This window comes from Melanotaenia boesemani, chromosome 2 (assembly GCF_017639745.1).
Source record: "Melanotaenia boesemani isolate fMelBoe1 chromosome 2, fMelBoe1.pri, whole genome shotgun sequence".
NCBI classification, from domain to species: domain Eukaryota; kingdom Metazoa; phylum Chordata; class Actinopteri; order Atheriniformes; family Melanotaeniidae; genus Melanotaenia; species Melanotaenia boesemani.
In genome coordinates this window covers 40,565,781-40,576,630 of record NC_055683.1, presented here as the reverse complement: position 1 = coordinate 40,576,630, position 10,850 = coordinate 40,565,781, and the positions used below count along the sequence as shown (strand labels likewise).

General features: G+C 45.9%; 1 protein-coding gene across 2 annotated transcripts in view; it reads left to right on the top strand.

Moving 5' to 3' along the window:
• Positions 1–10,850, top strand: part of LOC121651305 — a 543,600-nt gene that overhangs the window by 522,868 nt on the left and 9,882 nt on the right. The gene's annotated exons all lie outside the window — the stretch shown is intronic.

Genomic DNA, 10,850 nt, shown 5'->3' with positions numbered 1-10,850 from the left:
AGGTGAATAGATGAGGTGTCTGCTGACATGTTCAATGTCTGTATGATTGTAGCAGTTAAAAAAAGGCCTATAGAACTGGCACAGGGGGCGGCCCACCAAGCCAGGATGTGACTCCAGCAGAGGAACTGGCCTCCATTTAAATAAAGGGAGGCCAGTGATGGAGGGGATCCAGGGAGGGACAATAACTGACTCTGTCCCAGCCACAGAAACTGTCCGCTTCATACAAGGTACACAAAGTACTGCAATTCTACTGCACATGGAACACAATCAAATATAATATAGTGTCTGACTTTGGATAACCTTGCAGTGTCTGGGAACACAATTACACTTTTGGAGCCACCAGAAGATGATCCGGTTAGTACAGTGTCTCCAAATCACAGGCTTGGTATGTTCTGTGAAATCTTAATCCGAGTCCTCTCGCTGCATGTATACGGCAGGGGGAAGGCACATCTGCAGCTGCAGAATGCACGTCTGCAGATGAGGAGACTGTGTCAGTGGAGTCCAGAAGGCTTGAGGCATGTCAGTTTTATGGGATTGGCCTGCTTATTTATTCCATGAAGGATATGAAGTCAGTGATGTGGTGCTAATAGAAAATGTGTAGCAGGACCCGGATGCTGCACAGTCTCCTAAGCGGCCTGGTAACATTGTGAGTATTGGCTAAAGTAAATCTACGTTATGCACAAATCCTGCTGTGCTAACTGACATTTCCTTTACAGACTTCACAAACTGTCAGAACGCTTTATTCAGGGCACCTGGAGAGACAGACAGAGCTGGCAGATGTTAAAATCAGACTCAAAAAGAGCAAGCTCCAAGGAATGGAGCTGGATCTTGAGATTAAACGCCGGACACTCAGAAAACTGGACCTGGAAATCCAGTAACCGAAAATCTGTATCTCTCAATGACATAGTCATCTCCAAAGGCCAGGGGATGTGACCTGTCCCTGAAGACTCGTTCACGTCTGAATGCTCTTCTGAGGATGCGGGCTTCCTCGTCCAGCACATCCTCCGAAAAGGGAAAGCCATTATGAAGAGGGAACAGGTGAAGGGGAGTTGGACCTGAATATTCTACATTGTCTTCGTCACGGATTTCTTTGAATACACCTTTGTAACCTCATCCGCTGTGTTTTGTAATCTCAATTAATGCAATAAAACACATATTTATAAAACCTCTGACAGCAATTTGACGAGCAGTCTTCATGAGCATAGCAATATAACACTTGGCCTGATGAAATCATGCACTTATGACCAAGTTGATATTGTGTGATGAAATCGTGATCCTGTATTTAAATAAAATGACAAAAAAAAAAAAAAAATTATATGCACTGCACTAGCACTACACGACAGCACCTGGGTCTAACTGGACTCAAAGCGGTCTGACTAACACTTAATTATGACGTCCCATCTTGTTTGAATTCATGCTTGTGTTGTTCTTACTCTCAAATGTAAGTCGCTTTGGATAAAAGCGTCTGCTAAATGACTGTAGAATAGAATAGAATAATAATACTACAACTGGAATCCATATAAAAAGGCTGTTGCGATTACGAACAGATTTGGATTAAATGTACAGTGACTGTATATGTAATATTTTAATACTGGATGATTAAAATGACGCGCCATACTTAGGAAGACCATGGACATGCTGTAAAACACATTAATTCCTCATAGAATTGACGTTGGACATGCAGGTGACTCGCTAGGATTAATCTTAGCCTGAGCAGTTAGCCTGGTCTGGAGCAGGCTAGCTGCAGCGGATAAATCACCACAGTAACTTGGCCGGGATTAGTTTGAGCTGCTTTCATGCAACCGACTTAGGGCTAAATTCAGCCAGGATAACCAACATATCCCGGCTTAATCCCTTATCTTGGTTTCGTGCAATACCCCTCTGAAGCAGATTTAGAGAATTTAAACCCAAGAAAAACTTACGTCGGTCATATTTGGGGTTTGAGGCTGCAGACGTGCACCAGAAACGGATGCTGTGCTTAAACTGTCACGCTAAAGCTGCAACGTCTAACGGAAACACAACTAACTTATACCTACACTTAAAAACCACCACAGGCGTTTTTATGAAGAGTAAAAGTTAAAAGTCTGCTGAAGTAAAGCTGCACCGTTTGTAACTCTGAATGACCAGCAGGAGACACCAGGCGGTAACGATGCTTAACGCTCTACATGTCCAAGGACGCAGTGCCTGTTAACACGGTCCCCAAACACGGATTTAAGACCCTCCTCACGCTGGACAGAAGATTCTTTTTTTATTATTGTCCAGTTAAAGATGATGTCAGAGTTAAACAGGAACAGAGCTGGAAAAAGACGACGGCACTGAAAGCCGCAGTAAGGAGGACATTTACCTGAACACTCACCAACAAGATGGACAAAAAAAATGGTTGAGAGTGTTGGAGCAGAGCGTTGTCTCAGGTTCTGAAGACAAGAAGACACGTCACACAGATGTCCTTGAGTCCATAAACAAAGCCACTGGTCCTCTTCAGGAGTTTACAGGTGCCGTCTGGTGAAGCCGATGTAAGCGTGTTGTACCTGAAGCCAGTTCTCCTGAGAACATCAACTCCGACTAGAAGGGACGAGGACACAGATCCTACCGAGGAAATAAAGTCCAGAGCTCTTGTTTCACACATCATGACTTCGTTCATGATCCTCGATTCAAGACCGACGACATGATGCAGAGAACGTCCCAGACATCAAAGAGTGAGTGAAGATCGAAATGGAGCATGACAGGTGTGTAGTTTAGAAATGTGTGGAACACGTCAGTACAAGCGACATGTTTATTACACCGATGGACATTTTGTCCACGTAGAAGGACCAAGTACTCAACACCACCATTAAACATCTGCAGCTCATCCAGAACGCTGCTGCTAGAGTTTTAACCAGGACTAAGAGATCTGAACACATCACACCAGTTTTAAAATCTTTACACTGGCTTCCAGTCAGTCACAGAATAGATTTTAAAACCCTTCTGCTTGTTTACAAATCCCAGAATGGTTTAGGCCCAGAATACATCTGTGATATGTTCAGAGAATATAAACCTAGCAGAGCTCTTAGATCCAAAGACTCTGGTCAACTAGTCCAGACCAGAGTCCAGACTAAACATGGAGAAGCAGCATTTAGCTGTTATGCTGCAAACAAATGGAACAAACTGCCAGTGGAGATTAAACTTTCCCCAAATGTAGACATTTTTAAATCCAGGTTAAAAACTTTTCTTTTCTCATGCGCCTATGCATGAAATCTGCACGGTAACTTTTTTTTTAACTTATCTTGCTTTTAATCATTTTAATGTAATTTATTATTTTATTGTGATTATGTGTTGATGCCTTTTACTATTCTAAATATCTGTAATGTCTTTGTTTTATGTAAAGCACTTTGAATTGTCCTGTACATGAAATGTGCTATACAAATAAACTGCCTTGCCTTGCCTTACCACACTGTAAAACCTGGCCAGCAGGCAGAGCATCCACCACAGGAAGGGTGCAGCAGGCAGAGCATCCACCACGGGAAAGGGTGCAGCAGGCAGAGCATCCACCACAGGAAAGGGTGCAGCAGGCAGAGCATCCACCACAGGGAAAGGGTGCAGCAGGCGGAGCATCCACCACGGGAAAGGGTGCAGCAGGCAGAGCATCCACCACGGGAAAGGGTGCAGCAGGCAGAGCATCCACCACAGGGAAGGGTGCAGCAGGCGGAGCATCCACCACAGGGAAAGGGTGCAGCAGGCGGAGCATCCACCACGGGAAAGGGTGCAGCAGGCAGAGCATCCACCACGGGAAAGGGTGCAGCAGGCAGAGCATCCACCACGGGGAAGGGTGCAGCAGGCAGAGCATCCACCACGGGGAAGGGTGCAGCAGGCAGAGCATCCACCACGGGAAAGGGTGCAGCAGGCAGAGCATCCACCACGGGAAAGGGTGCAGCAGGCAGAGCATCCACCACAGGGAAGGGTGCAGCAGGCAGAGCATCCACCACAGGGAAGGGTGCAGCAGGCAGAGCATCCACCACGGGGAAGGGTGCAGCAGGCAGAGCATCCACCACGGGGAAGGGAACACGGTTACTGGCAGCTCCTTCAGGAGCAGATTGTCCCTCCTCTTCCCTTCATGCAGCTGGAGGCGCCATTAAAGCTGAGCTGGACACCACCTGATGACTCCTGCTGTCGATGGGGAGGAAGATCCACGGCCTGGTGGAGGAAGATCCACGGGCCTGGTGGAGGAAGATCCACGGGCCTGGTGGAGCAGGCACAAAGTTAACTTCCACGGCTCGTAAAGTCCTCGCAGAAGGCCACCAGTTCGCCATCAGAGAGGTTGTTTAGTGCTGCTGGAAATGTGCTCACATGTCGGCGCTCATGTCTAAAACCATTTAAGCCTGACATGCTGGTTTCCTTGATGAAACAAATGGAAAGGCTGCTGTAGACGTGTCAGGGAAGCAGGTGGTGTTCATGAAGTGACATGTGGTTCGTGCTGCATTTCACCGACTTGTCGTATCAGCCTTTGTTTAAAATATATTTGCTGTTTTTCAGGAGAACGGCTCCATCTTTTACTAGATAGAAGTGGAAAACTGGGTGCTGCTAAGCCAGAAACGAATATCTGACATTTTTCAGAAGGGCAGCGGTGGGACGATTTTATTTTAGTAAGAGTTTTATTTTATTACAACAATTTTTCAGTTTCACTTAAACATAAAGTCGATGTTTCTTTATGCAGGATTGAATTCAGTACTTTAACTGCTGCGACTGATAGTTGACCTACGAGTGTAAGGCCCTTCTTTATTTTATTAGAATAGTTTAATTTTGTTTTCTAATTATTTCTTATTTAACATTGTTTTAATTGTTTTGTATTTTGTTCAGCTTTTTTAAGTTAATATTAAGGATGTTTGTACTACTTTTTAAACTTAGGACAAAGACGGCTCTTTTAGGTCTGCAGGTGTAATAACACGTTTTTGTTAATAAACACATTTAAAGCAGCTCTTTAGTTCCCTCCTTGTATTATTTATGTATGATGTCATGTTTGTATTTGCTGCTGTACTTCGTCAACGTTGGACTGAAACTTGCTTCAAAAAAATCGTGACTCAAATTGAAATTCTAATATCTGCCAGAAAAATTTGATAATTTCCTAAAATCCTTCAGCCCTAGCCGGTAGACGGGACGATGGGTGGCCGGAACAACAACCGGCGTAGGAACAAAAGTTGTTGTTCCTACGCCGGTTGTTGTTCCTACGCCGGTTGTTGTTCCTACGTTGGTTGTTGTTCCTACGTTGGTTGTTGTTCCTACGCTGGTTGTTGTTCCTACGCCTGCTTTTGTTCCTGTGCCAGTTGTTGTTCCTATGCCGGTTGTTGTTCCTACGCCTGCTTTTGTTCCTGTGCCAGTTGTTGTTCCTATGCCGGTTGTTGTTCCTAAGCCTGCTTTTGTTCCTACGCTGGTTGTTGTTCCTACACCTGCTTTTGTTCCTGTGCCAGTTGTTGTTCCTATGCCGGTTGTTGTTCCTATGCCTGCTTTTGTTCCTACGCTGGTTGTTGTTCCTACGCCGGTTGTTGTTCCTACGCTGGTTGTTGTTTCTACTCTGGTTGTTGTTCCTACGTTGGTTGTTGTTCCTACGCCGGTTGTTGTTCCTACGGCTGCTTTTGTTCCTACGCCTGTTGTTGTTCCTACGCTGGTTGTTGTTCCTACGCTGGTTGTTGTTTCTACTCTGGTTGTTGTTTCTACGCCTGCTTTTGTTCCTACGCCTGTTGTTGTTCCTACGCTGGTTGTTGTTCCTACGCTGGTTGTTGTTTCTACTCTGGTTGTTGTTCCTACGCTGGTTGTTGTTCCTACGCCGGTTGTTGTTCCTACGCCTGCTTTTGTTCCTACGCCTGTTGTTGTTCCTACGCTGGTTGTTGTTCCTACGCTGGTTGTTGTTTCTACTCTGGTTGTTGTTTCTACGCCTGCTTTTGTTCCTACGCCTGTTGTTGTTCCTACGCTGGTTGTTGTTCCTACGCCGGTTGTTGTTCCTACGCTGGTTGTTGTTTCTACTCTGGTTGTTGTTCCTACGCTGGTTGTTGTTCCTACGCCGGTTGTTGTTCCTACGCTGGTTGTTGTTTCTACTCTGGTTGTTGTTCCTATGCCGGTTGTTGTTTCTACGCCGGTTGTTGTTCCTACGCCGGTTGTTGTTCCTACGCTGGTTGTTGTTTCTACTTTGGTTGTTGTTCCTACGCTGGTTGTTGTTTCTACTCTGGTTGTTGTTCCTACGCTGGTTGTTGTTCCTACGCTGGTTGTTGTTTCTACTCTGGTTGTTGTTCCTACGCTGGTTGTTGTTTCTACGCCGGTTGTTGTTCCTACGCCGGTTGTTGTTCCTACGCCGGTTGTTGTTCCTACGCTGGTTGTTGTTTCTACTCTGGTTGTTGTTCCTACGCTGGTTGTTGTTTCTACTCTGGTTGTTGTTCCTACGCTGGTTGTTGTTCCTACGCCTGCTTTTGTTCCTACGCCAGTTGTTGTTCCTACTCTGGTTGTTGTTCCTACGCTGGTTGTTGTTTCTACTCTGGTTGTTGTTCCTATGCCGGTTGTTGTTCCTACGCCTGTTTTTGTGTATGATTAGAAAGAAATATTAGAACTGATATTTGGTCTAATAAATAATCCCAGACTCTACACCACGAATAAATAACATGATCTGTTTACTCTAATTCACTTAGATCAAAAAGGAGATGGCGTGGAAAGCTGCAAAGGGCTCTGGTTTCCTAACATGGAGGACACTACGGTTTGACGAAGATCTTAAAACAAAGAAACTCGTCCTCAGCTACGGCCCCAGCAGGGGAAGAAAGCCTTCTTCGTCTGAGCCATTATCCATAGAAACGAGATTAAAGCCTGAAATGAGGGTTAAAAAGTGTTTTTCATGTTCCACATCTTTAGGCAGCTGCCAGTCATACAGCCAGCTGGTGGTTTGGAAAAGTTGTTGCTGCTTACTTCACAGGCAAAGGAAAACTTTCTGTTGATCTTCATGTCCTTTCTGTTTGTCCACTACATTTTGGGGTGTTCAACACTCGTTAAGCGGAAAGCTATTTTCTTAAAGACCTTAGAGCTGATTTTTACTTTCTAAAGAGACTAACCTTAAAAGCCTCAGGAAAAAGTGATGCAGCGGCAACAGTTCTGCAGGAGTTGCTTTTATTAAAAGGTTCTTTGAAAGGAAAAGTGCTTAAAGCAATGCATTCTTCAGAAAGATGGAATATTCTAGTAATATATTATAATGGTGCAAAAAACAAGCTGCTGTTTGAGAAGTTTGAGGAAGAAATTTTGGTTTTATTAACTAATTTTAGGTGGTGATTGGAACTCCAGTTCGCTCGGCAGACTTTCCAATGATTTAACAGATAAAGTGGAACTTTCTCCACTTAACTGATCATAAATTAATCTGCTTGTAAATAAAGGTAGAAAAAGCTGCTCCTAACTAAAGAGAACTGAGTGCCAAGAAAGGTCAAAGCTGTCATGGAGCTGACAGGTTTGGACTCAGAAGAAGGCAGTTAGAAGGCAGGGAGCGGCAGGTGACAGAGCGCTATTGTGCGGGCTGACGTACCAGTAGAGGGAGATCCAGCAGGTGAAGGATGATTGTCTCAGGATCAGGGTCGAGGGAATCCAGGGAGGAATCCGCTGCATGATGTGGGAGAAGCTGCTGAGCAAAAGAGAGGCTAGAAGGTGGATAATAACCCACAGGTCGGACTGCTGACCAGGCTGACAGCGTGGGGTCCAGAGAGTCCTCGTGGAGGTGAGGAAAGTTGAGTCCGTGATCCGAAATCTAGGTCCAATAATCAATTCCAGAGGTCCGAGAGCCAGGACATCCAAACAATAATAAGCAGGGTACCAGACAGGGGCGGGCAGGCAGGCAGACAGGCAGACAGACAGGCAGGCAGGCAGGCAGGCAGGCAGACAGGCAGACAGACAGACAGGCAGACAGGCAGACAGACAGACAGGCAGGCAGGCAGGCAGACAGGCAGACAGACAGACAGGCAGGCAGACAGGCAGGCAGGCAGACAGACAGACAGGCAGGCAGGCAGGCAGACAGGCAGACAGGCAGACAGACAGACAGGCAGGCAGGCAGGAAGACAGACAGGCAGGCAGGCAGGCAGACAGGCAGACAGACAGACAGGCAGGCAGACAGACAGGCAGGCAGGAAGACAGACAGACAGACAGGCAGACAGACAGGCAGACAGGCAGACAGACAGGCAGACAGGCAGGCAGGCAGGCAGACAGGCAGACAGGCAGGCAGGCAGGCAGGCAGGCAGGCAGACAGGCAGACAGGCAGGCAGACAGGCAGGCAGGCAGGCAGGCAGGCAGACAGGCAGGCAGGCAGGCAGACAGGCAGACAGGCAGGCAGGCAGGCAGGCAGACAGGCAGACAGACAGACAGGCAGGCAGACAGGCAGACAGACAGACAGGCAGGCAGGCAGGCAGGCAGACAGACAGACAGGCAGGCAGACAGGCAGGCAGGCAGGAAGACAGACAGACAGACAGGCAGGCAGGCAGGCAGGCAGACAGGCAGACAGACAGACAGGCAGGCAGACAGGCAGGCAGGCAGACAGACAGACAGACAGGCAGGCAGGCAGGCAGGCAGACAGGCAGACAGACAGACAGGCAGGCAGACAGGCAGGCAGGCAGGAAGACAGACAGACAGACAGGCAGACAGACAGGCAGACAGGCAGACAGGCAGGCAGACAGGCAGACAGGCAGGCAGGCAGGCAGGCAGGCAGACAGGCAGGCAGGCAGGCAGACAGGCAGGCAGGCAGGCAGGCAAATCAAGGCTGGATGCGTACAGGGCTGAACAAAGACGATCTGGCAGCCAAGGGTAGAAACAGGCAGGTATAGAAAGCGCTCAGTGCAGGTGGAGCGCTTAAGCAATCAAGCCTGCTTGCAGGGAAGACGCCTGCAGGGCAGCTGGGAAAACCGGGCTCCGTACTACGGAGCATGACACAAAGCTATGGAAAATAGTGGGAATACACCAGATTCCTAATCAGAAAATTAACAATTAACAGAAGCAAAGATGCAGCAAAGGCAACAAACAGAAGAAAAACTGATGAAAGAACTGATTAATTTACACGGTGAGGTGAATCCCTCCCAGACAGACAGAAATAAAATACTTAAATTAATCTCAGAACTGGAGAAAATATATAAAATCTGGTCCGAGGGGCGTTTAGACGGATGGAACAAGGAGACAAAATATGAAATGCTTTCACCAGTTAGAGAAAAGAAGCTTAAATACGGACAGTCAGATATCAGATGAGCCAACGATGATGTCCAGGTTCACCGCCAACACTTCACTCTGAGCAAAGAAAACCTTTCAGGGCCACAGACATTAAAGATCAAATCAGGACGAATGAATCAGCAACTTGGTGGAATTAAAGAAGGCTGGAAAGACAACTAATCCCAGAAACGGTGGCTTCAGGGGATTTTATCAGGACGACATTTCTGGATGTTTGTTGTCTTTAAGGAATCAGTAGATATAGCTACTGTAGTGGATATATGTGTCAGGAATTCTCACTCTGATCCCGAAACATGGAAAACACCCTCTGTCTTTAGAAAACTGCTGACGTAACATTAATAAATACCGATGCTAGTCTCTTCGCTGAGTTGAAGCCTCGCTTAGAAACGTCGTAGATGAGGCCACTGACCTGAGGCTGATGCTCGACCTCATTACAGCGACCTTAGAACAGAGAGCGGCCTCGTTCCGGTCTGGATTTAAAGAAAGTGGAGCCTGTTTTCTCCCTCGGCTCATCCAGCCATTTCATTTCTGTTCACACTTACACAGAAATACGATGCTGGCAGCTCAAACTGCCATTTTATAAAGACCAAAATGAGATCAAGAAGGTCCTCGAAGGTCTTAAATATTCTCTAAAACAGGATTCAGCTTAAATTTAAGTGTTAAAAGACGTGTAACTTATCCCACTGATATAGAAGGCATCCCGGTCAGAAATAGAGGAACATACCTCGGTATTAATATCTGTCATGGTCCAGCAGAAAGAATCTAAAAACATCTTCTTCCTTTGTTACCGAAAATCCTAAATAAATCCAACTCTTGGCTCATGAGGGATTAATCAGCCAAAGGCCGAATTCTCCTCTAAACCGAAGGTCTGTCTCGTTTGAGCTTTGAACTTTCTGGTCTTTCGTTTGTGTGGAAAAACAAACTGTAATAATAATAATAATAATAATAATAATAATAATAATAATAATAAAGGGGGTCTAAATATGATGGATTTCCAAACGTCAGATTCAGAATAAGTTGGATTAAAAAGTTTATTAAAAACAAACTTCAGGCTGGAGGCTAGACCTCCGTCTGAAAGGTGACTGACGGGAATAAACGTCTTCCACTTTAAGCTGCTTCTCATGTCTGAACACAGTTTCTCCCCATAAAGAAAACACCCTCAGAACTGGCAACAAGATTCCATGTTTAAAGCAGTTTTCCATAAGTAAGGATTCATGTTTAAGATGTCTTTACTGTTCCACCAGTTCCAGTGTGCACGTACGGTGTAGTATACTATATATAATAACACGAGGAAACACTGGCCTTATTCACCCAGAAAAGTGTCACTGTACGACTACGTTAGATGGAAGGAATATTAAGGAAAAGATGGAATAATATGATTTACTCCTTGCTCTTTTCTGGAACGCCACCTTCAAAGACATGAACCGGAGAAAAACCTGGTGCTATAATAATACATTTTTTGCACAAATAAAGTCAAAGAAATACATTTTAAAACAATTCACCTAATTTTTCCTAGAAAAGACGTGTTAGAAATTCCTGGAATTTTCGACCTTCGGTACCTCGCTCCCAGAACATGCCCTGCAGTGTGTTTGGTGTGTCCACGCCAGCTTCCTCTGGCTCGACACTGAACGTATTTGGTACTACTA